The sequence below is a fragment of the Hermetia illucens genome, chromosome 2 (genome assembly GCF_905115235.1).
Source record: "Hermetia illucens chromosome 2, iHerIll2.2.curated.20191125, whole genome shotgun sequence".
In the NCBI taxonomy this organism is placed as follows: Eukaryota; Metazoa; Arthropoda; class Insecta; order Diptera; family Stratiomyidae; genus Hermetia; species Hermetia illucens.
Window position 1 is genome coordinate 65,102,738 of NC_051850.1, and position 23,180 is coordinate 65,125,917.

The window sequence follows — 23,180 nt, forward strand, 5'->3', positions numbered from 1 at the left end:
TGGATGGTTTGCAATTGCAAATACGCTTTCAAAAATATGCAGTGCGGAACAGTTTCATTCATTTCATCCACGTCATTGAGTATTTTTTGTCTCTAGATATTCGTACACTGACGTTAGTTTGATGTTCCAATGCTGGCATTATTTCTAATTACGCACTACAAATCCACTTAACTTAAATTGATTTAGAGTGTTGGACAGTCTTGATAGGTCTACGCAAAACATTGCAGTTATTTCTGCATATAAAAGGAATGAGTACACCAAATAATTCATTCGATAGTACAGTGTCAATATTACTGTAAGTTTCTGAAAACCTCCTCCAACAACCATGGTAAGAACGCATTCGAAAACTTTCAAACAAATATATGATATAATATTTGCTAATTTTATCCTTTTAGAAATACTGTATTGTATTCTTCGCCCTTATTGTCGCTGCTTTCGCGGATGTCTCGCACTTGGAAACGACCACTACTGAACAACCAGTCCAAGAACACCAGGACCAATCCGATTTGTCGACAGCAGGTTCAAGCTTCAGTGCGCCTTTGAATCGAGAATATTTACCTCCTGGGGCGCAATCTTCAGATCCTTTGCCAGCACACACGTTCGGCGCTGATGGATATAGATACAAACAACCCATAAACAGATTCTTTTATTAGTTGAATTGGAGAAATGTAGCTTTTAATAAATTCAGTGATTCAGCGACAAATCGTGTTTATTGGTTAAATTCATGAAATAGACAGCGGTTCTGAAAAGATATTTTTACTGATACATGGCGCTTCACAATTTCCCATTCATCGTTCTATTATTTAAGCTATTGTGTGAAATAAAGCCCCATTTAACACAGTTCACTGGCTGTGTGTGCATCTGTCTGTCTGCAGATGCACTTTTTTCAGACACCGTTACTCCTTTTAATATGAAATTTGGTGAAAAAGGAAGAGCTGTGAATCTCATCGCATGCAATGAATAACATCGTTCTATGCTGAGTTTAAGAAGTGTCCCCATCCATGCAACGGGAGTGTATAATGTTCTTTTTCCCCAAATATAGCCATATAGTATCAAAGGTATCGGTTAGTACTTTTCAAAGCAGATATTATTTTTAACATTCGTAGCAGAAGGGGGAGTGCGGGAGTCAATTACTTCAAGGACCATTTTTTAGGGACTGCAAAAATCTCTGAGAAAAAAGTTCAGTGGTCGGGGCAGATGGTGTTTAGTTTTCAAAATACCCCACGGTACGATATCTACTTAAATGAAGTTAACAATAGTATACCTCCATATTTGTTATAGTCATATTGTTAAGGAATTGATTGGAAACTCCCCTTACGTTTATTCTAGAATCATCAAATTTTGTAGTAATATAGGCTGTAACGGTGGACATGGTACTACTACATAGTGGTGGAAATCGCGTTATTACTACCAAAGTTTGAATAGGTCTGAGTTGTCACCTTTGTCCAAATTACTAAAATCTAAGTCTTTGAATGTCAGTCGCACATTAAAGTCAGTAGTCTGACATACTAGATATTACGAGCTACGTGCAAATGGGACACTTTCCACTGAAATATTCTTACATAAGTAATATGCAAAACCTTTCATGACTGAGGGGTCCAGCTTGCTGTTTCCCGACTAGTTTTATGGTTTTAATGTAATTTAATTAATTTCACCTGGAAATGGGATTGCTGCCGGTGATGCTAAAGACCAAGAGTTTGAACAATTCTGAAGCAAGGGAAGGAAGGAAGGTAAAACGAAGGAAGCCTCGTCCAGATGCAATTGTTATCGAAAGCACTGGTGACTTCTCCTTCTGATCCGACGCTATGCGATCTGGGACACAATTTTACACGGATCAGAGGAGCGCAGAAGAGAGAACTGTGTCTGGAGCTTCGGAAGACGAGGGACGAAAGTACGCTCAATTGGAAAAACGTGGTTGGCAAATCCCTAAATGAGGAGAGAACGGTGAGGCAATTAACGGACGAGATAACTATGGAGTTCTGAGACAACGAAAGAGGACGTATTGAGAAAACTTGTGCGGCAACTTCTAATTGCAGATGGTAATGTCGACGCAAACAATTTGGAAGCTGTAAGATTTTAAATGGAATACGGTTACTTAGTTAGATCTTGTACAAGGAAGCACGATATGTCTGACCGGTACAGGCGGTGTGGCCAAAAAGGACACCTAGCACGAAGTTGTGAAAAAGACCATAAATGCATGTTGTGTAAAGATGCGGGTTTTGATAATAAGGGCCACCCCGCAAGAAGCGGAAAATAGCCATTGTCTAGGAGAAAACCAAGGGCAAAGTGTAAATGTGATTTATTCAGAGAAACCTTACCCATTGTGAGGTCTCACACAATCTCAATCAGTCCAAGAACTCGATGTGAACGTGGCGATTATTAGTAAACGATACAGAGGAAAAGATAATGTGATATGGGCCACCGGCAAAAGTGGAAAGTGTGCAATTCAGACAATAGTAGGATATCCATTTGAAGAAATACCCACAGCGTCTGGTAATGGGTTTGTAAGAGCGAACGGTGTTCATGTCTGCAGTTGCCACGCTACGCTTATTGCAACATGCGTGGAATATGAGCGAATGTTACATGAACTGGCGTTAAATGCAAATTTACCATCCCCCATTCTCATCGCGGGAGATTTGAACGCTTGATTTACCGAGTGAGGAAGAAAGATTTCTAATTCCAGTGTTCTGATATTGCTGGAAGCTTTTCCTTTGCTGTACATTGCTCTTGCTAATATCAGAAGTGCCTATACCTTCCGAAAAGGGAGGATAGGTTCAGTGGTAGATATTACTTTTGTTAGCAGTGTGTTGATGAGGAACAATACCTGGCCGGATAGTGAACACTAGCGATCGTCAAGTTATACTGTTTAGTTTAATGGAGAACAGAAGCATGGAATATCCGAGAGGCATAAAGTTTAGCCCGACGTAGCAGTGGTATTCAAAGAAGTTTGATGAGGAAATATTCGCTGATATATTTAAGGATAGTTCCATACCAACATGCATAGTGAGAGAAAAATCTGAACAAATTATCAGAAACATGGTCGCAACCTGTGATGCCTCCATACGAAAGTGCAGAAACACCGCCCGCAGATTACTAAAACTGCTGTGGAATGACGAAATCAGACGACTGTGTGCCGTATGCCTGCAGGCGAGAAGACATTAAGAACGCGCAAATGATAAGCAGGAAATTGCACAGCGAAAGCGAGGAAGAAAGCTAGTCTAAGAGAGCGGCTCCTTTAAAGACAACATCAACCCATGGGGAGCGGCCCATACAGCGGTGATGGCTAATTTGAAAGGAAGAGGGGCCTCGCAAATCAAATACCCAGTTTTATTGCAAATATTAATGACCACGAAGCAAATGTGCTATTGAAAGTCGAAAGAGGGCATCGCAGAAAGGATATCCTAAGTGTAACGAGTTACAAGTTTACCATTGCCTGCGAAAAGGTAAGGACTAATAAAGTATCCGGGCTGAACGGAATATCGAACGTGGTTTTGAAGACGGCGGTAAAAGCAAGACCGGAGTGGTTTATTTCCACTTTTAATTCCTGCTCTTTCGATGGAAATGGCAAATGCTGGTGCTGCTACTAAAGGGTGGTAAACTACCATTTGTTTGCTAAACAGCATGGGATGGTTGGTAGAGCACATTATTTGGAACATGCTGCTCCTAATTGTAGAGGAAGTAGGAGGCATATCCACACAACAATACGTTTTTCGAGCCGGCCAATTAATGATGGATGCTATCAACGCAGTGGTCAATCTGACAGAGGAAGCAATTACAAGTATAAGGTGCAGGGTGGTACCAAAAAATACCGTGCCATCATCACCCTGGACGTGAAGAATACTTTCAGTTCAGCGCAATCTTTAAGCCAGCTGAATATGCCCACATATATTCAGGTAATCATTAGGAATTATTTTGGGGATAGAAAGTTCCTCTATGATACCGCCGTAAGCCTAGTTGAATATTTGATAACCGGCTGGAGTGCTCAAGGATCATTGCTTGGCCTACTGTAGTAGACAAACACCTGGAGGATGTTGTTTGGACATGGGAGACATCAGTTAGGCTGATCAAGGACTGGTTGTTATAACATGGAATAGAGTTAACGGAACACAAAACTGAGGCTATACTGTTTCGTCTGGATAGCATTTAATATAGTCCAACCCTTTCGTCAAATACCTCGGTGTTATGTTGGATCATCGATTGACCTTGAAGGAACATTTGAAGGGCCGAGAAAGCGGAGAAAGTTGTAACTGCGTTAACTGGCACGATGTCCAATATGGGAGGAACCAAACCACCGAGGAGGCTGTTGCCAGCCAAATTGGGTTCATTTTACTGTACGCAGTACTAGTGTGGACAAAATCCTTAATATTCAGGCGTATAGGAGAAAATTATCTTTAGTATATCCTCGGAGCGCGTTGAAAGTCGTGGCAATAATGCTGTAAATCGACGACAGAGGAACAGTTTTCACTAGGGGATGTGGACACACACCGCTATCACTTGAACCAATTTCTAACTGGGTATGGTGGATACCGTGTGTATTTACATCATTTTGGGCATGCAGCTTTTCCAACCTGTTCTAAGTGTCTGAACGAATACGAGGGCCTGGAGCACATACTCTTCGTTCATTGTCCGAGATTTGCAAATTAGAGGGTTTAGCTTTTCTTGAGATCCTTACAAGTGGAGACGATCATTCTGCAGTTGCTCGAATCCCAAGAAGTGTGGAATGCAATTAGTTGCAACATAAGTTGTATTCAGCAAGAGCTTCGAAAGTTAGAGCGCTTAAAAAAAAGCGGCAGGGAGGGAACAATTCTCACCGTAAGAGTAAGTCTGTAGGGTGTTAATCCGCCCCACGCTGTAATGGTAGTTCCGTGGGGCGCTCTAAGGTAGTTCCGTGGAGCGTAACGAATGAAGAAAGATACTTTTCGTGGGTTAAACTCCCGCAATGTGGCTATCGATGCTTCTCACCTCATTAAAAAAAATTTCATTTCTCACAAAACCTTAAAAACAAATTTTCATTCAATTCGTTTCTTCTTCTTCAGTAAATTTTTTTTTTCATTTGTACAATTCACATTTCCATTTCGTTAATTAGGATGAAATGATATTAACAGAATTTTATAAAGATAAAACGAATTCATTCATTTTTTTGAGAAAATTACAGTACATTAGAACATTAAAATCCAAGAAAAAGTGGGTTAAACCACAAAATAGTTGGAAGAGGAACTCACAATTTATGCATTTGGAAGGTTATTGCTTCTACATATCTTACTTCATTTTCACGGGCAAAAGTCTGCATCCTAGAGTGATTTAACGTTCATTCCAGTGCTGTAGGTATCGCAGATCTCTAGTTATTATGGTGTTAGTGGTGTAAAGGGTGGGATTTTTTAGAAGAAAAAAATATTAGTGACAGCTAGAGATTTAAGAAATCGAAAAAAAATATGTACGTGCAGGATATAAATGCGATTATCAAGCTACTTTTTAATATGAAAATTGAACGTGCTTTTTGCAACTTTAAGCCTTCTTACAGCCCTTTATCTTCCACTTATCCTCTTGACAATTTGTGTCCTATATTAGAGCGTCTTTGCTGGATATCTAAGCAAGGGTCAGTTTGTTTTTGGCGAAAATTTGACAGGTTTGACAGTCCGTCCTGTCTTCCACGACAACAATTCAACTATTAAGTAAGGAGTTTACCTCATTTTTCGTACAACGAGCCATGCGAATTTTCATGCAATCAGCTCTTAGACTACTACCGGTTATGATTACCATCCTGCATTTAAAACAGGCAAACAGCGTTATTAAAGATACTTGTGCACAAAAAGGAATTTCGGAAATCCTTTGTTAGCTTAACAAATAATCGACGACTCTTTCGCAAAAATAGTCTTTCGTTTGCAGCATGTAGCGCACTAATAAAATCAATAACGTTAGGTGTCAAACGTTGCTGCGTTTCTCTTAAAAAGTCGATGCTTCCTGCTTCCCTAGCTTCTGAAGTGAATAAAAAGAGCACACATATCTCGCATTTTTGGAAGACTGGAAGATTCGATTGAATTCAAGTCGGAAACTTCATGATAGAAATTTGTTGATGATAAATTTCGATGGTTCAATGGATTATGGTTACCACCTCCAGTGAAAGATATAGATAGCGAGGATTCCGTAGGTAATTTTCAATGTGGGAGTGTTAATTGTATACACAATTTATTCAAATTACTTACTACTTACTAACCTTTGCTATTGGTATTTATTAGTAGTTTCTTTAGATAGTCATGCATATTTAAAGAAAGTTGTCAGAAATGTATAATATGTAGATTGAGAAAAGTGCTGACCATTTAGTGCGGCGCTTTGCCTCCCAACATGTTGTATGTAGTTTGTTCTATCCACGAAGAATATAAATGCGAATTGCTAAATGTACATTTTAATATGCAAATTTGACGTACTTTTTGAAGCTTTAAGCGTTCTAACATTTATGAAAAATTTTGCCTCACAACAAATCATTTTTTTTTTATGAAAATGTGAGCGTTTCGACAGCGCACTCAGACCTTTGTCCTCTAGTAGGCCTATAGGCACAAGTATACTCGAAAAGATGATGTAGATCGCATAATTATAGCCGAAATAGGTTGTCGCTAGGACTTACCAAGCAACAGTTTATCACATGGAAGAGCAAAAGGATGCCCTGAATAATGCCCTTTCAGAAGGCTTTTTAATATATGGTGCTGAAGTCGCAACTTTATTTTTGAAACTCGAAACTCTACTTTTGAAATTGGTAGTTACAAATTCCCAGAAAGTTACAATCATCAGCATCATACAATACTATAGAAAATTTTTGATTTTTTAACATCAAATGAATCTATCGTAAGTTATCCTGACTAAGCCGAGGGAACTTTTTTGAAGGATCACCGGAAATAAGGTAACAATGGCAGAATTTTCAAAATTTTGTAATAAGAATTTCATAAAGTACCTTTAAAATATGTATCTGTTATATCATTTCTTTGGATATATAAAAAAAAATCATAAAAACGTACAAGCTTTAAGCCTTTGAAACCCACCTAACTCATCAAAAAGAATAGATCGAGGAATGTGAAATTTGTGAAGTACCATGTATACGTAAGTGGCAAATATCTTTAGAAAACTATCCAGCCTGCCTATTTGATGAATTTAACCAAGAAATACGATTTGTTGCTGAATCACTGAATTTATTAAAAGCTACATTCGTCCAATTCAACTAATAAAAGAATCTATTTATGGGTTGTTTATATCTATATCCATCAGCGCCGAATGTGTGTGCTGGCAGAGGATCTGAAGATTGAGCCCCAGGAGGTAAATATTCTCGATTCAAAGGCGCACTGAAGCTTGAACCTGCTGTCGACAAATCGGATTGGTCCTGGTGTTCTTGGGCTGGTTGTTCAGTAGTGGTCGTTTCCAAGTGTGATACATCCGCGAAAGCAGCGACAATCAGGGCGAAGAATACAATACAGTATTTCTAAAAGGATAAAATTAGCAAATATTATATCATATATTTGTTTGAAAGTTTTCGGATGCGTTCTTACCATGGTTGTTGGAGGAGGCTTTCAGAAACTTACAGTAATATTGACACTGTACTATCGAATGAATTATTTGGTGTACTCATTCCTTTTATATGCAGAAATAACTGCAATGTTTTGTGTAGACCTATCAAGACTGTCCAACACTCTAAATCAATTTAAGTTAAGTGGATTTGTAGTGCGTAATTAGAAATAATGCCAGCATTGGAACATCAAACTCACGTCAGTGTACGAATATCTAGAGACAAAAAATACTCAATGACGTGGATGAAATGATATGTTTAAAATTTTGTTTCCTTCCAAAATTAAAACTACTTAATGTTGAAATGATCATGTCATCATATAAAGAATATATATGCATGTAGTACCTATATGCAAACACATTTAAACCATTTGTATATTATCTGGTTTGTTGCTACCAATGAATATGCCGGTTGTCATTTAGAATAATATAGTGAGAAAAGTTTACTACATTTAAAGAAGAAGAATCCTTCGACTCTGTGAATAATATTCAGAACAATTTCATAGATTTGGTAGCTTCACTTTCTTTCTTTCATTCGCCACATTAATATTGTACAGGGTTTAGTGGGAAAACACGCTCAATGAAGTGGATCGTTTTCATTGATCTCGAAAATACACCAAACACATCAAAAAAGCTTGATGTAACTAATTCTTTCGCATTCCTGCAAAACCATAATTATGAACATCCAATTTTAACTGTCAATCACATACTTAATACATGGATGTTAATGACATAAACGGATATTCTCAGCGATATAATTAAAGCAGAATAAGGTGGCTGTGATGATCTGCTCTTCATATTCAAGATCTTCTTTTTTTTCAGCCTTTTTCCCGTTCACAAGGGGGCGGCTCATCGTGATCGGTTTCGCCATTTGGCTCTTTCGAATGTCTGATCTGGGTGCAATCTTGAGGCTTTTAAATCCCCATCCAGCGTATCAAGCTACCGTTGTTTCCGCCTGCCTTTTGGTCGTTTACCATCGACTTCGATGTTCAGACCAATCTTAGCAACTGAATTCTCATTAGCACGAATTACGTGACCATACCATCGAAGACGCCTCTCTTGCAACTTTTCCACGATCAGAGCAACCCAATAACGATCGCGGATATTCTCATTTTGGATGTGATCAAAACGTGACACGCCACTAGTTCAACGTAACATCTTCGCTTCGATTACCGCAAGACACCGTTCATTGTCTTTTATAGTTGGCCAACACTCAAAACCATAGAGAGCGACAGGACGGACAACATTCCGATAAATTTTCGATTTGAGACGTTCGTTAATACGTCGATCACAAAGAGCACGAGCTGTGAAACGTCACTTCGTCCAGGTTGCGTTAATACGTGAAGTAATTTAATGACGCAATTCTCCATTGGCTGATAGCGTTGACCCGAGGTATTTAAATCGCTCAATTCTGGGCGGATCACTGCCGCTGACAGTGATTGATGCACACGGTCAAACGCTTTCTCTAGATCCAGAAAGGCAATGTAAAGAAGGCCATGCTTCTCAGGGTGTTTCTCCATGAGCAACCGCGCAGCGTGTATTTCGTCGGTAGTTCCGCAGTTTTTGACAGATCCGGCTCAATTCACGGTTATTTCAACGATTTCGCGAATACGGTTGTCAAAAATGCGTTCAAAAATCTTCATGGTATGGGAAAGTAACCAGATCGAACGCTTATTTGAACATTAGGCTGAACCACCTTTCTTTTTCCATATTGGGTGGAACTGGTCCAAACGTCGGCAATGATTGTGAAAGTGGAGGATGATCAAATTCTTCAGTTGAAATCTGCTCGAAGTATTCTCGCTACCTATCTGTTGCGGCTCGACGGTTGGTAAGTAAAGTGCCGTTTTTGTCATTAACGCAACAGAAGTGTTCGATATCCTGTGTACGTTCGTTACAGCTTTTAGCAAGTCGATACTGATCTCTCTCGCCATTCCGAGTGTCCACTTTATCGTCAAGATTTTTGTAATGGTTTACTCGGATGACAGCGACCACTTTCTTTGCTTCCCGGTTGGTATTCTTATAAATTTGCAAATTGGCCAGCGTTTTATCGTCGAGAAATTTGTGGTATAGACGTTTCTTCCTTCATTTCAACATCATTAAATAAAGCCAAGTATCTCGGTTGATGTACCGCTTACCCGGGTTGGTAATCCCGAGGGTTGCAGAGGCCGCTTTGTGGATCGTGTCTTTCATTTGGTTCCATGATTCTTCCACATTCGTAATGGCCGGCAGTCGTATGAGTGAGATCGTTTCTTCTTTCTTCTCACGAAATCGCCACCATTTAATGCGCCGCGGGCTAGTGCGTTCCTCACGCTGTTTTATCGGTCGCTTAATTTGTAGGACGGCAATCAACGGCCGATGTTGAGGTGCGATGGTCTCATAGGGAACGACTTTGCAATCAGCGACAATGGTAAAGTGTTGGCTTCTGATGGGAATATAATCGATTTGCGTTTTACTGTTCCCACTATAAAATGTAGGAAGATGAGACAATCGTTTGGTGAACCATGTATTCATAAGTACAAGGTCATGGGTATCCGCAAAATCGATTATATGCTCGCTAACCTCATTGCGCGCTCCACGACATCTGTTACCGTCTACCTTTTCACCCACATGACCATTAAGATCACCGGCAATGATAATATAGTTGTCAGCAGGCACGTGACAAGTCTTTTCATCGAGAAGTTGCCAGAAGGTATATTTCTCGGCATCAGGTCGACCTGTCTGTGGTGCGTACGTGGTGAAGAAGTGAATAGTGCGATCAGCTGATATAATGACGAGCTTCATCAACCAATCATCAAATCGTTCGACTTATTTAATGGCATCACGGGAACCCTCTGAGATGGTAATGCCAACACCATATTGAGTGTGTGGGTTACCAAAATAGACAAGTTTATAGCCATTTTTACCGCATTCCCGTTCAATGTCGCAGCTTTGGCACTAGACCATTGGGTTTCTTGAAGAGCGCAGATATCAATGCGCCTTTTCCAAAGGTCTCTTGCGAGTTCCTCGGTCTTTCCGGTTAGGGTGCCAGCATTTAGCGTGCAGACATGTATTCGTTTTGTTCGTTGTATTCGGACTAACTTGCTTACGTCCTGAAGCCGTCCATGCGTCAAGAACCCTTGCCCATTTCTTGACAGGATCCTGCCGCGTCGACTGAGGTGGACGCCCTAGCATTTTTCCGAGGCTTGTGACTCAATCCGATCATAATGTTTGTAACGGGATTGTACGCATTTTCTTGGTCAGCCTGTCGCGGGGCCTGTCACCAAGAGAGATCAGGTAGGATTTAGCATAGTGGAATAAATCCAACTATACTCTATTTATTTCTTTCTCTTTTTCTCCTCCTTTGCCTGGGTTTGGGACCAGCATACTATGTTAATAGCAAAAGCTTCGAAACGAGTCCAGTTTCTTTATTTTAATGAATTTACTTGAATTTTGATATCTACACTATCTATTCAAAAATTTACTCTGTCGTGACTGAGTCGAAGTTATGTTCAAGGGGTTAATATTTCATTGTGGAACATTATACATTGGACAATAAAATACCCACGTTCGTGTTTTTCCCATTACATTACAAAGTTAGGGAATGCCCTTTGATCTAGGCGGGATTAGAAAGCATCTTAAAGCACCAGTTGATCACTCAACTAGCGAATGGACAGTTTAATATAACATATTACGAAGCCATTTACAGAAAAAAACAAGTCGGAAGACCGAACGCTAGCGCTGTGATTTTCTACGCACATACCGCATAACACACCATACCGCTATATGTAAAGGGAACACCAAACCACATGCTGCACGAATTTTCGTGACAGTCGGACCAGCTGTTTCCGAATAAATCGGGGGTGACAGATTGACAGACAGACAGACATCAACTCGATTATTATAAGGTTTTGTTTCATACAAAACCTTAGCGAGGTTTTGTTTCACATAAAACCTTACAAACACGTATCAAGGCATAATACTCAAAAACGAATACAAACTAAAGTAGCAAATTTTATCGTTTGTAATGACAAAAGTTTACAAATGAAAACACTCTGCGTTCGTAGTATCGCACTTTATATTATAGCCTATATTTTTGTAATTCTAGGATGAAATTAAGGAACATTTTTTTTTCCTTGTGAGGGGGTCCAGCCAGAACTTTGCGCGGAAGCAGATCAAAAGCCGTGCGGAGAGTGAACATGGATGTTATGAAGAAGATGGGGTGCTTTTTCTATCGATTTAGTGCTGGCAGTCTTCACTCCTCATAAAAGGGAACGCAAACAGCATAACAAAACGTCGGATCCCTTTACAATACCTGCTGCGATTGAGGAATAACTTGCGGAAATTTTGTAAGAAGTTGGTGAGGAAAAGCTCTCGGTTTGGATGCTGTTACCAATGGAGCCCTTAAATACGCTGGTAAGATCCGACCAGACAGAGACTAGGCATGGATGATAGAAGGTTTTCCCCGGTCGAATCTCAATAAGCGAGCAGGACGTTGATAATTTTACCGCCCGATTTGTTAGAAAAAATCGTCTACAATAGACTTTATCGTAGAGTATTGGGGTGGTCTATCGCAGCTGCATTTTCATTTTTGCCAAGTTCATTCGGCAATCAATGCCGTAGACGTGGTTCTGGCTCGAAAAGCAAGATCCTCCTTATTGGAGGTATGCTAAGCCGTGGTAGCACTGGACCTCAACACATCATCATGACAGGAGTACTACAGAGCGCAGTGTTGGGTCTTTTGTGATATGCAATGGAACCTTTCTCTGTTCTATGCCAAAGCAGACCACAACAATCGGTTTCCCAGCAGTATTTGTCCTCGCAAAACATTCCGAAGATGTTGAAGTGTACCGTAATTAAACAATCAGCGCCCTTTCTGCAGATGGTTCAGCTTGACCTAGAGGAATAATTGTCTACCCATCGTAGGGAAAGACATACGGCAAATATTCTTGTTGGTGGCTACATTACTTGAAAGCCAGTTACCAATTACCTGGCCGTGATGTTTGATAAGAAAATGTATTCCAGTGGACACCTAGAAGAAGTCTGTGAAAAAGCAGCAAATGCCAGCGCATTGTTAGCATGGATGATACCTACATTAGAGCTACAAGATATAGCTGGAGATTACTTTTGACTGGAGAGGTACGCAACATCAGTCTTTGGAAAAGCACTAACCTGTGAGAGCAATTGGAAATGATTAAATGATTAAACACCACTTACCGCTTAGGGACGGTAGAGTTATGAAGCACTTTCAGGATAATCTCTGGAGGAAGGGTGTGTGGAATGGCCCCAATGAATATCCCAGCAAGTGAAGTACGTTATTGATACGAGAAAAGGAAAAAAATTATACTTAAAAACGACACATAATATCGAAAAGCCGGAGTCACTAGAAAAGTTGTAGCAATGATGATCAGCGGAAGTATTTGTACCGATTCAAGTTGTTTAATTCTCCCTTTTGCTTTGAATATCATTCCACAACCGAGGACGTGGGGCATGTTCTACGGTCTAATGGTTTGCTTAGAGGGGAGCAGCTCTGAAAACTCTCCCAAAATCAGCTTAAGCCGGAGGCGAACTAGTTCTTGGTGAACTTAGTAAACAGAGGAATTCATATTAGGAAAACGGAAGCTCCAACGAAGGTGCGAAGTGCCTTGGTTACTTAAAACGCTATCTTTCTTGCGAAGTAGTACTTTGCATCGGTTCCGCGAGGAAGAAAGGAGGAGAATTATATTTTTTAGACTAACCTTTAAATATTATAAAAAACTAAGGTTTTGTTTTAACTTCAAATTTAAACAATTTTCTATTATATTCTTAGGTTTTCAGCAAACAAAAATATTTCTTCATTTTTTATAACAATTTTGGAAATTTTTGTATTAGATTAGGCCACATATACGTTGAAAGGCACTTATGAAAACTGCTAAAGTTAAGATTTTAGTAATAAATAGGCTAACCGTTTTTCAGATAACTTCAAATATTTGGTTTCGTACATATTTCACTAAAGTTTGGAGATAACTAGCATCTCTTTCATCCTGTATTTTCCTAATGTTCAGTCTTAGTTGCATTGTGGAGAATATATTTTTGCGTTTTATTTTTATAAATAATGCGTTGTATGTAAATCCACTAATTTTCCATGGGATTCAGATTGCACGCTGGCAACTCCAATATTGGTATTTTGTGCTCTTTCAAAATTGCTGTGCAAAATTAGGCCCTTGGACACATATATGGAAAGGCTATCCAATCTTCACCAACTTTCTCATCCATGAAAGGGATAGGAGCACCTTCCCGCATTTCATTCTAAACAACGGAGTTCATTTTTGGCTTTTTCAGATGTCGAAAATGCTCTTCCACCCATAACACTTCCTCCTCCAGGAATAGAAACTGATCCACACAAAATTATTATTTTTTTAAAATACTAATTCTTTAAATTGCACTGCATGACAACAAAGTACACTTTTCTGTCAAGAGTTCAATAACGCTGCACTTTTAAATGGTGCATTTAGACCTATATGTTCCCTATTTAACTGTAATTTCCGTATATTGTAGCCTCGCTGCGACAAAACAACATCAGGCAGCTCGCAAACGAAAACTCTAACATGCCTTGGGTAGTACAATTTCCAAAATTTCAAATAAGTTTAGATTTATGCGAATGAATCTTCAATGGTAAACGGAAAAATTGTCATCGAAAGGTTATCTCATGCGTGAAATGAATGTTTAAGGAGTGAAAATTTTAAAGTAAGTGACTAATGAGTAATTTATGATAGGTTTTTAAATTAACAACACAATTATCTGTTATATGGGAATATGCAATTAGTCGTTCAAGATATTCTAGAAGAAATGATACTTCCAATAAATGACCTCAATATAAGACGGACTCAAGGACCGAACAGGCTGAGATGGTAAATCTAGTGGCAACTGCTAAAAAAAAGATGCAATGCTCAGGGAGAAAGGGGTTCAGAAGACCAAAACTGCACGACAATGCCAGCCATTCAACTTATTTAAATATTGAAGTATCTTCTGAATTGCCTTTTGGTCAGTCTTTCCGAGTATCACCTTCATCTTCTCCAAACGTTTGGTATGTTAAAAAGTTCAACTATCAACTTCCACTCATAGGCTGTATACAAAAAAGTCGCTTCCAGCATCCGGAATATTTACCTCATGGGTATTTGCAAAGCACAAGCCAATTTCGTGTTACAGAAATACTATAGATTAGATTGTATTCAGGTGTTCTTACAACAATTTTTCCATAGCAAATTAATTGTCTTTCACGTTTTCTAATATATTGATGATGATATATTTAGAACATAAACTTGTTTCACTTTCATTATTACACTATTATAGAAAAATTGTCTCACGGGGCTCCTGGAAAAGAAGCCGCAAATAACACTAGAGTTAAATGTGGTCAGTTCTACAGTATCCAATTTATTTGCGGCTAATTAATTCGACATTTCCCATATTAATTGAAACTGATTCTTTGTCGGCAAACAAATCTGTGATAGCGAACTTGTTTCAAAAATTTTATCATCAAAAGTTGCCGTGCAATTGTGCATATGCGTGGGCAGATGAATAACTTATGTGGACACATGTCGCTCGTGGAATTTAAACTCGAAAGTGGACGTTTCCGGAGAAACTTTTTTTCAAAATGGATGAGTTTTTGGATATTACCAATTTTCCCATCATTGTATTCTGCATTCAAAAATTCAAGAATCTATGGGAAAATTTTAATATTCTGAATTATCTTTATTACTTATATAACATTTCCTTAATTTACATAAGCATGTTAGCTCACTAGTATTTAAAAAAAAATGTTTCTTGCGGGCTTGTCTAGAAAATATATCGAGTGAAATTAACGAAAATAACCAATGATAATAAGTTTTTTTGCTTTCATTTCTTTCAAAACTATTAATCTGCTTTGGTAATTTATTAATAAATAGTTAATTTCAATTCAATGAAATATATTAAATGTATCAAAGAGGGCAGAACTGTTGAATATTTTGAGACGTAAGCATTCGTTAAATAAAACTGATACTTAGAGCTCCATTTGGAAATATTATTATTGATAAATATCTACTATTAGCTAGGCTTTTAGTTTAGAATAATGTAAAAATTGGACCATGTATGCGAAAACTGAACTCCGCAGTATTGTTGTTAGTGTGTGCACCTTCGACGGCGGTAGAAATTTGACTAATAAACACCTCTGGAATCTTATGTTTGTTTACATCTTTACATCTTTTTGGCCTTTGTCCCATCCACAAACGTCATGAATGGTTGCGTCATTTTGTTCTGTCAAAGCCCTGATTTGGATGCAGTCGCGAGGCTTTAAAATCCCCATCCAGCGTAACAAAATACCATTGTTTCTGCCGGCCTTTTAGTCGCTGTCCATCCATTTGGATGATAAGACCAATTTTGGCGAGTGCATTAACGTTGGCGCGAATTACGTAACTACTCCATCGGAGACACCACTCTCACAATTTTTCCACAACCGGTATAACCACATATCGATCGCGGATATCCTCATTTCGGATGTGAGCAAAGCGTGCCACGTCACTAGTCCAACCCAACATTTTCGCCTTCATTATCCCGAGACGCGGGATTGTTTTTTACAGTCGGTCAACACACAGAATCATAGAGGTCGGCGGGGGGGATGACACTGCGGAATATTTGAGAAGTTCGTTGAAACTTCGACCACAAAGGAACGCCGCTTCGTCTAGGCTACGATAACGCGTGGAGAGATGACAATTTGAACCGCCACCTTCCGCTACGAGATCCCAGCGCTCTAACTACGTGAGCCATCCGAAAATAGATGAGAAGAGATGAAACCCTTTCTGGATGAGGGCTTGGGCATTGCTAGACCCAAAAATGCAGCATTCCTCAATCAAATTGATCAAATCTTTGGTAATCTCTCTGCTGGCAGTGAGGATGAAAAGATTGCAGGGCTGTCCTCATATTTTTCTGATGCAAGAGCCTCTTAATAGGTTGTTGTGCGAGGGCTTGTTTTTGGGGGAGTAGCAAATGCAATCCTAGAGGAGAGAAGGCATCTGATTTCATCACTTCAGTTGCCCTTATGATTGTGAACGTAGGGTGCGCCCTTTCGTTCGTGGGGCCAAGAAGAAATGACAGACTGTCACTGTGAGTCCTAGACAAACTTTCAATCTCAGACCACGGATAATACAGATTTGACAAAGGTCAATGAAGTTTTTTGCAAAAAAGCGTAATTTCCTAGGCGACTAAGGACTCCTTTGAAGATAGATGCTTGCCTTAATACCGGAGTAAAATAAGGTTAAACCTTTCTTTGGTGGGATCGAGAACTTCAAATCCTCAGAAATGAGAATCTTAGAAAACTGGATGAGATTTCACGAATCCCAGGGCTGAATCACTGCAAACTCTTCTGGAAATATATAAAAATAGTGGAAGGAGAGAGTTGGCGGTTTCTGCAAACTGTTCAGCACGAAAATATTGCAAAGGGAATTTTAACACTGCTAGCGCTTCCAATAAGCTTAAGAGGGAAAAATGTTTACCCAAATCGAAAGTACTTCAGAGACTGGTTAAGCGTCATATTTACAAGAAGATACTAAGCTTGCACCTACTGAAGGAAAACGAACATGTTTGTGTGTTTGCTTTGTAGTTCCAAGGATAGGACAGACAATTTTGATAAGCTAGCACGCATTGTGAGTGTTCATTGATATTGAAGGGATCTTTGATTGTGTGCCATTCCAATAACTTTTTGATTCTGTCGGACAGCAGGGCGTCGATTCCGGTTTGTTAACGCAGAGATTGTTGAATGCTGGAAGCAGGAAGACGCATGCTAACCACGCCTTTACCAGAGGAACATTTAAGCAATGAGAAACGCCATATTATTGAAACTACGAAATAGAACAGGTTCAGCAGGAAGACCATAATAAAGAATAATCAGTGAAAAATGACGAAAATGGGAAGGAACGACATTTTGTACACAACCGGGGCCATCTTAAAAAACGTTGAGTTCATATCATCCATTCCCAAATTATTACCAGGTGAAAAAAATCGTAAGGAAACCCGATATCGAAGTGACATCTACCAGTAGACTATATCAACTGAAGGCATGATTAGAAAGCATCATGGACCACAAGGAAAACAACGAGAAATGCGGAATCTGTCAGATAACCGATTGTGAAAAATCATATATAAGGCAAATTAGAACGAAGGTCAATGAAGATATAAGGGAAGTAAATTTGGCGAAAGCAAAAAGCAGACCAACACATGTCCTCAAGTCATTGGTAGCTAGATACATCATCTAGGAGAAACATACCTAAGGGTAATTAAGGAGATTAATAACTTCTGCAAATTGAATGCATTGGAGAGTTTCATCATCCACAAGATACACGAGGAAAATAGAATTAACAGTGATTTAGGAAACGTCAACAGTTGCCTTTTTGGGATAATTAGGTAACAAAGTTAACAAGCAATTAAGGTCTGGATTTAGTTATTTAAGGAATAGCTGGACCATAAGCAGTTCAGGCAAAAACTCACTAAGGAAGAGGACAACTGGCCCTCAAAATACCGGTATATGAGGGATAAGAACCTCACTATTCGACATTTAAAAAATAAAATTTGACTTTTTTTCATTATTAAATAACATAAATAACATAACATAATAAACACAAGCGAAGAAATATTGCTTCGCATTTTGACGGGCCATAATTCGCTGGCTAGGCATATGTTAAGAATAGGAATTTTACAAAATAATAGGTGCCCATTGTGTCATGGAGAGTTGGAATCCACGGAGCAATTTCTATATGAATGTATCAGACTTCACTTTTTCTGCTAATATGTTACAGCGGGTAGCATTACAACCACTAACGGAAATCCTGCGACACATAAATGTGTCTAGGATATTCCATTATACGGGGGACTCGGGTGTCAGGGTATATTGCACAAGTTAGGATAAAAAACTTCAAATTATTGATAGTTTCTGGAAGCTTGTCATAGTTTGACATTTGGCCAAGGAAAAGAGTCTGAATTAGAGTTTCATTTTAGCCCGTTTTAACTCAAACTTGAAAAAATGCGTATTCACTGATTGCAAAAACTGATAAAAGTAATTTAATTGTAGGCGTAGATATTTACTCAAGGAGTAAATACCGTTTTGTAAATAATCATAATCTGAAATCTCGAGATTACCGACCTTGAGTTGGTCTTAGTAAACTGTTACGACGAGCAAAATATTTCAATTAATCTATTTGTATTGTGAGGAGCCTGCCAGCACACTTAGTTCAGTGCGTTTTGCTTTAGCTTTAATTTCCTGTTCACTAGAATATTTGGTTTTTTGAAAGAAATTCAAAATTACAGAAGAAACATTATTAGCTAAGAAATATGTAGTGCTTTCACAATTTTCATTTTTTTTGGGAGGGGGGAGGCTCCATATGTTGCCCAATTGAACTAACTTTATTTTCTCATGTTCAGTTATATTCTGTAAATTCCTTTCTACGTGGTAATCAATCGATTACTTATGGTTAGAAATAGTTTCCAAGTAAAAAACAAAAGACTCAAGCGAGTAACTTGATTTTGTTGTAAATCTATCTAAACCTTATACGGAGGGGCAGCCAAATTATGTAAATAAGGTAATTTCTGTTTTATATTACAGATTATTAATTGTCTCTTTACTTATATTAATTTGGCTAGTTTGATCCTCCGCTTTAATTGAAGCTAAATGATCTTGTTTGCGGAACTAAACTTCAAAAACCTTTTATGGCCTTAACACACACGTTAATTAATGTAATAATACCGTTTCACACACTTTTAACAAGATTTCGCATATTTAGAGTCCGATATTGTGATGATGCGTTGTTTTAAATCCGGCAAAGATGATTGATTACCTGTTGAAATGCGAAGTTTTTCACGAAACATTAGAAATCGTAAGTAGTAGAACTCGAAGAGTTTGCATCCAATCGACTTGAAAATTTAACTGTAACTTCCTTACTTGATTATCTAGTACATGCGATTTAAGCTATGGACGGAGCATTTTTTATTTGTTAAAAAATGTAATTCAATTTTTTCATCCGCGAAAACATTAGCTCCTGTCGTTCATGGAAAAATTTGTTTATGCTTCCAGATAGTGATCAAAAGAACTTCTACTGCTCGCCGCTAAGGACATAAATCTACAGTCGATTAATCCTTATTATATATAAAATGCAGGCTGAAAGACCCAAGAAAAAGCAGAAAATGATAATGTACCGCCACGAAAGTCGAAAATTCAACGCACGTACCAACACTTTCAGGACGGTCAAATTAACGCTCAGGAGGCAATTTACCCAAATGGCAAAGCGATTGCTCAATCATAAAATTACAGGTTATTCGACACAAAACCAATTTCTACTCCTAAAAGAATGTATTGACTTCACTATTAAAAAATTTCAGCTATCAAAGAAAATAACATCGAATATATGGAGAAAACGAGATCAAATCACAGTCAAAAATTTTACAAATAAAAACATTAACGATACAATCACAAAGAAGAAATAATCAACCAAATTGAATGAACAATCTACTAATTTCGTATAGAAGAAGGCATTGATATCCTCAAAAGAGCCGCCAACATTGGTCTCAAAACGAAAATTTCAAACTCAAATACAGCCAATCAAGAGCTCCGGTCATTGCAACAAGTAAACAAAATCTGAATATAGTCCTCCTTCCAAGGAAGACAAAGGAAACATAGTGGTGTGCATACACTCCTCAATATCGACAGGCCCAAGAATGCTCGCTTCCCCCAAACTTGAATCTGAGATCTAGCTTTGCGCTTAGCAGTAAAGTTAGGAGTTACCATTGAGATGTGCGTAGCAAGAAAGGCGCTAATAGCGGCCTCGAGAATGATTATCATCGATTGGTCGCTCACCTGTGGAATATGAAGTTCGCGCTATTAAAGTCCTCGGCCACATCTCAAATTGGCATCACAACGCCTAGCTGAACAAAATGGCTAGTCTCCGCAACATGCAGATGCCGATGCGAAACTATTAGTGCTGTCAATGCGTTCATACTGATTAAAACGGGTAAACATCAAGCTCCTCCCCCCTAGAGATGTTCCTCGCTTCTACACAGTTTTTGCGGCACTGCTTCGTCCACCTATATCGAAATCCTGATAATGGGATACATTTCCCAGTGAATGGAAGAAAGGGGTAATCGTTATAGTTCCGAAAAAGTACACAAGTCTTTAGTATGACAACTGCAGGAGTATCTGCGCCCTCAGACAACAGCTAGAAAGCCTAATTGGCAACAATAAGCAGCAATGCTTGGTGGTGGCAGTATTTGTCCATCGTCTTCAGTTGGCGGGACCTCCAACTCGCCGATGTTCTGGTTGTACACTAGCTCATCAAAGTACTCAACCCATCGCTTCAATATGCCCACTCTGTCGGAAATCAGATTTCCGTCTTTGTCTCGGCAGGATGAGCATCGAGGTGTATAAGGCTTCATCCTGCTGAGTTGTTAGTAAAACTCACCTGGTACGGTTGCTCCCTGTACTTTTCTAGTTCACAGACTTGTTGATTCTCCGCTTCTCCGCTCGACGGAGTTTGTGATAAGTCTCTGCGCGTGCCCGCGTTCTTTGAGAATGCAACATTACTCGGTATGCGGCATTCTTCCGTTCCGTTGCTAGCTTACATTCATCGTCAAACCAGCTGTTCCGACTCCTTTTGCGGCTGGGGCCAAGTGTGTTTGTGGCCGTATCCATGATAATGTTCTTCAGGTGGTTGTGAAGATCATTTGTTGATGCTTCATCTCGAGGTCCTCTGTTGTCTGCGGTTATTGCGGCATCCCTCTTATGTGTATCGCGGAGGACTGTGCTGTGGATGGCTTCAGTGTTCACTCTCACCTGATTGTCAGAGGGGCTTCTAGGTGGTATTGTTATTCGAGCTCGGAGCACCATGCCAACGAGATAGTGATCCGAGTCTATATTGGCCTCCCTATATGTTCTGACATTCATCAAGGCTGAGAGGTGGCGGTGTTCGATCAACACGTGGTCAATTTGGTTGAAAGTGGTCCCGTCTGGAGGGGCCCATATGTTTGTGGACCGCTTTCCGTGCAAACCAGGTACTGCAAACAATCATGTTACCATGCACCATGCACCTTGCCTGAAGAAAATTGAAATCAGAGGAAAATGGAGTCTGACTGAAGATAAACACTAACAAAATCAAGTTTCCCCATCCTATCAGTCATTGCACTCTTCCTTTAGCCATTAATGGGGCAGAACATCGAAGGCAATGGTCAGTTTGTATATTTCGGAAGCGTAGAACCCGTCGATGAAGGCGTTAATAGTGCTATCGACTTCGATATTCAGATGTTAACGTAAATGACGCGACCTTAGCATGATTGTTGCAACCCCATATTGATCGTCAATATCCTCACTTCGGATGTGATCATAGCGCGACACGCGGTTTATTGTCTTCTGTAGTGGGTCAATACTCAGAGCTATAGATGGCGACAGTACGGATGACATTACGGTACATTTTCAACTTGAGCGTTCGTTGATACGTTGACCATAAAAAACGCCAGTTGTGAAAAACCACTTCATCTGGACTGCGCTAATACGTGAAATAATTTCATATCGCAGTTCTCCATTGGCTGATAGTATTGACCCGAGATATGTAAATTCCTCAGTTCCCTGCTACTGACAGTGACAGTTCCTGCTTCTTGGGGATCGTTCTGTTCAATTTAGATTTAATCGGAGGCAATCATTCCATTTTTGACAGGATACTCTTAGACTACTTTGATAGTAGATGCTTTGAAAACATCATGTACATAAGACAGTGTCTAGGACACTGAACGTTAGATGCCCCGTGTGGCAGTGTCCATAACAAGAAAAAATAGGAGTGGTGAGAGAGCGCTTCCTTAATGAACACTGACAGAAATACGAAGCGGTTTCGACACCCGCGTCGCACTTCGAGCTACTTTTCGAATTGGTAGAGCTATTTAACCCAGCGCACTTCTGGCACTAGCTGTTGTTGTAAAGAATACCAGGTTATTTCGTATGGAACACTGTCAAACTCTTTTTTCAGATCCAGAAATGCAATGTAAAAAGGGCAATGCTTCTCACGATGTTTCTTAATGAGTAACCGCGCATCGTGTACTGCAGTTCCTGACAATCTTGGCTTGATTCACGGTTATGTGTATGTTGTCGCGAATACAATTTTCAAGAATGCGCTCAAAAATCTTGATGGTATGGATCGGATGGTAATTTGAACACTCTACTTCACTACCTTTTTTATGTAGGAACTCTGATACTTTCTTGCCAGTTAGATGGAATTCTACCTTCCCGAATAACCCGACTGAAGAACTCACTGAACCACAGCGTTGGTTCCCAGCTCTTCACTATCCCGAACCTAGTGCATTGCAATATTGTAATGCGCTGTTGCTTCCCCCGATGTCATCCATTTTATTGCGTTGATGGATAGAATTGCACCACCAGTAATTGTGGAAATGGTGGATGAACAAGTTCTTCCCTTGAAATCTGATCGAAATATTCTCCCCATCTATCCGCCACTGTGTCTGTTACTCAAAAGTATCCGGCTGCGACTACACTTATTTGCAACGTGTCGTCGGTGTATGCTGACCAGAGACGATTTCGAACGAAGAACTTCATCGTTACATACGTTAGGTACATGGTGGCCAATGATTGGGTCGCACCAACAACATAT

The 23,180-nt window shown here is 39.4% G+C and overlaps 1 long non-coding RNA gene across 1 annotated transcript; it reads right to left on the reverse strand.

Annotated features, from left to right (window-relative positions):
• Positions 1-7,160: 7,160 nt before the first annotated feature.
• Positions 7,161-7,656, reverse strand: LOC119649664. Its single transcript, XR_005249168.1, has 2 exons — positions 7,536-7,656; positions 7,161-7,468 (listed from the first exon to the last, which is right to left on the reverse strand). It is a non-coding gene; the product is annotated as an uncharacterized LOC119649664 (long non-coding RNA).
• Positions 7,657-23,180: the final 15,524 nt, after the last annotated feature.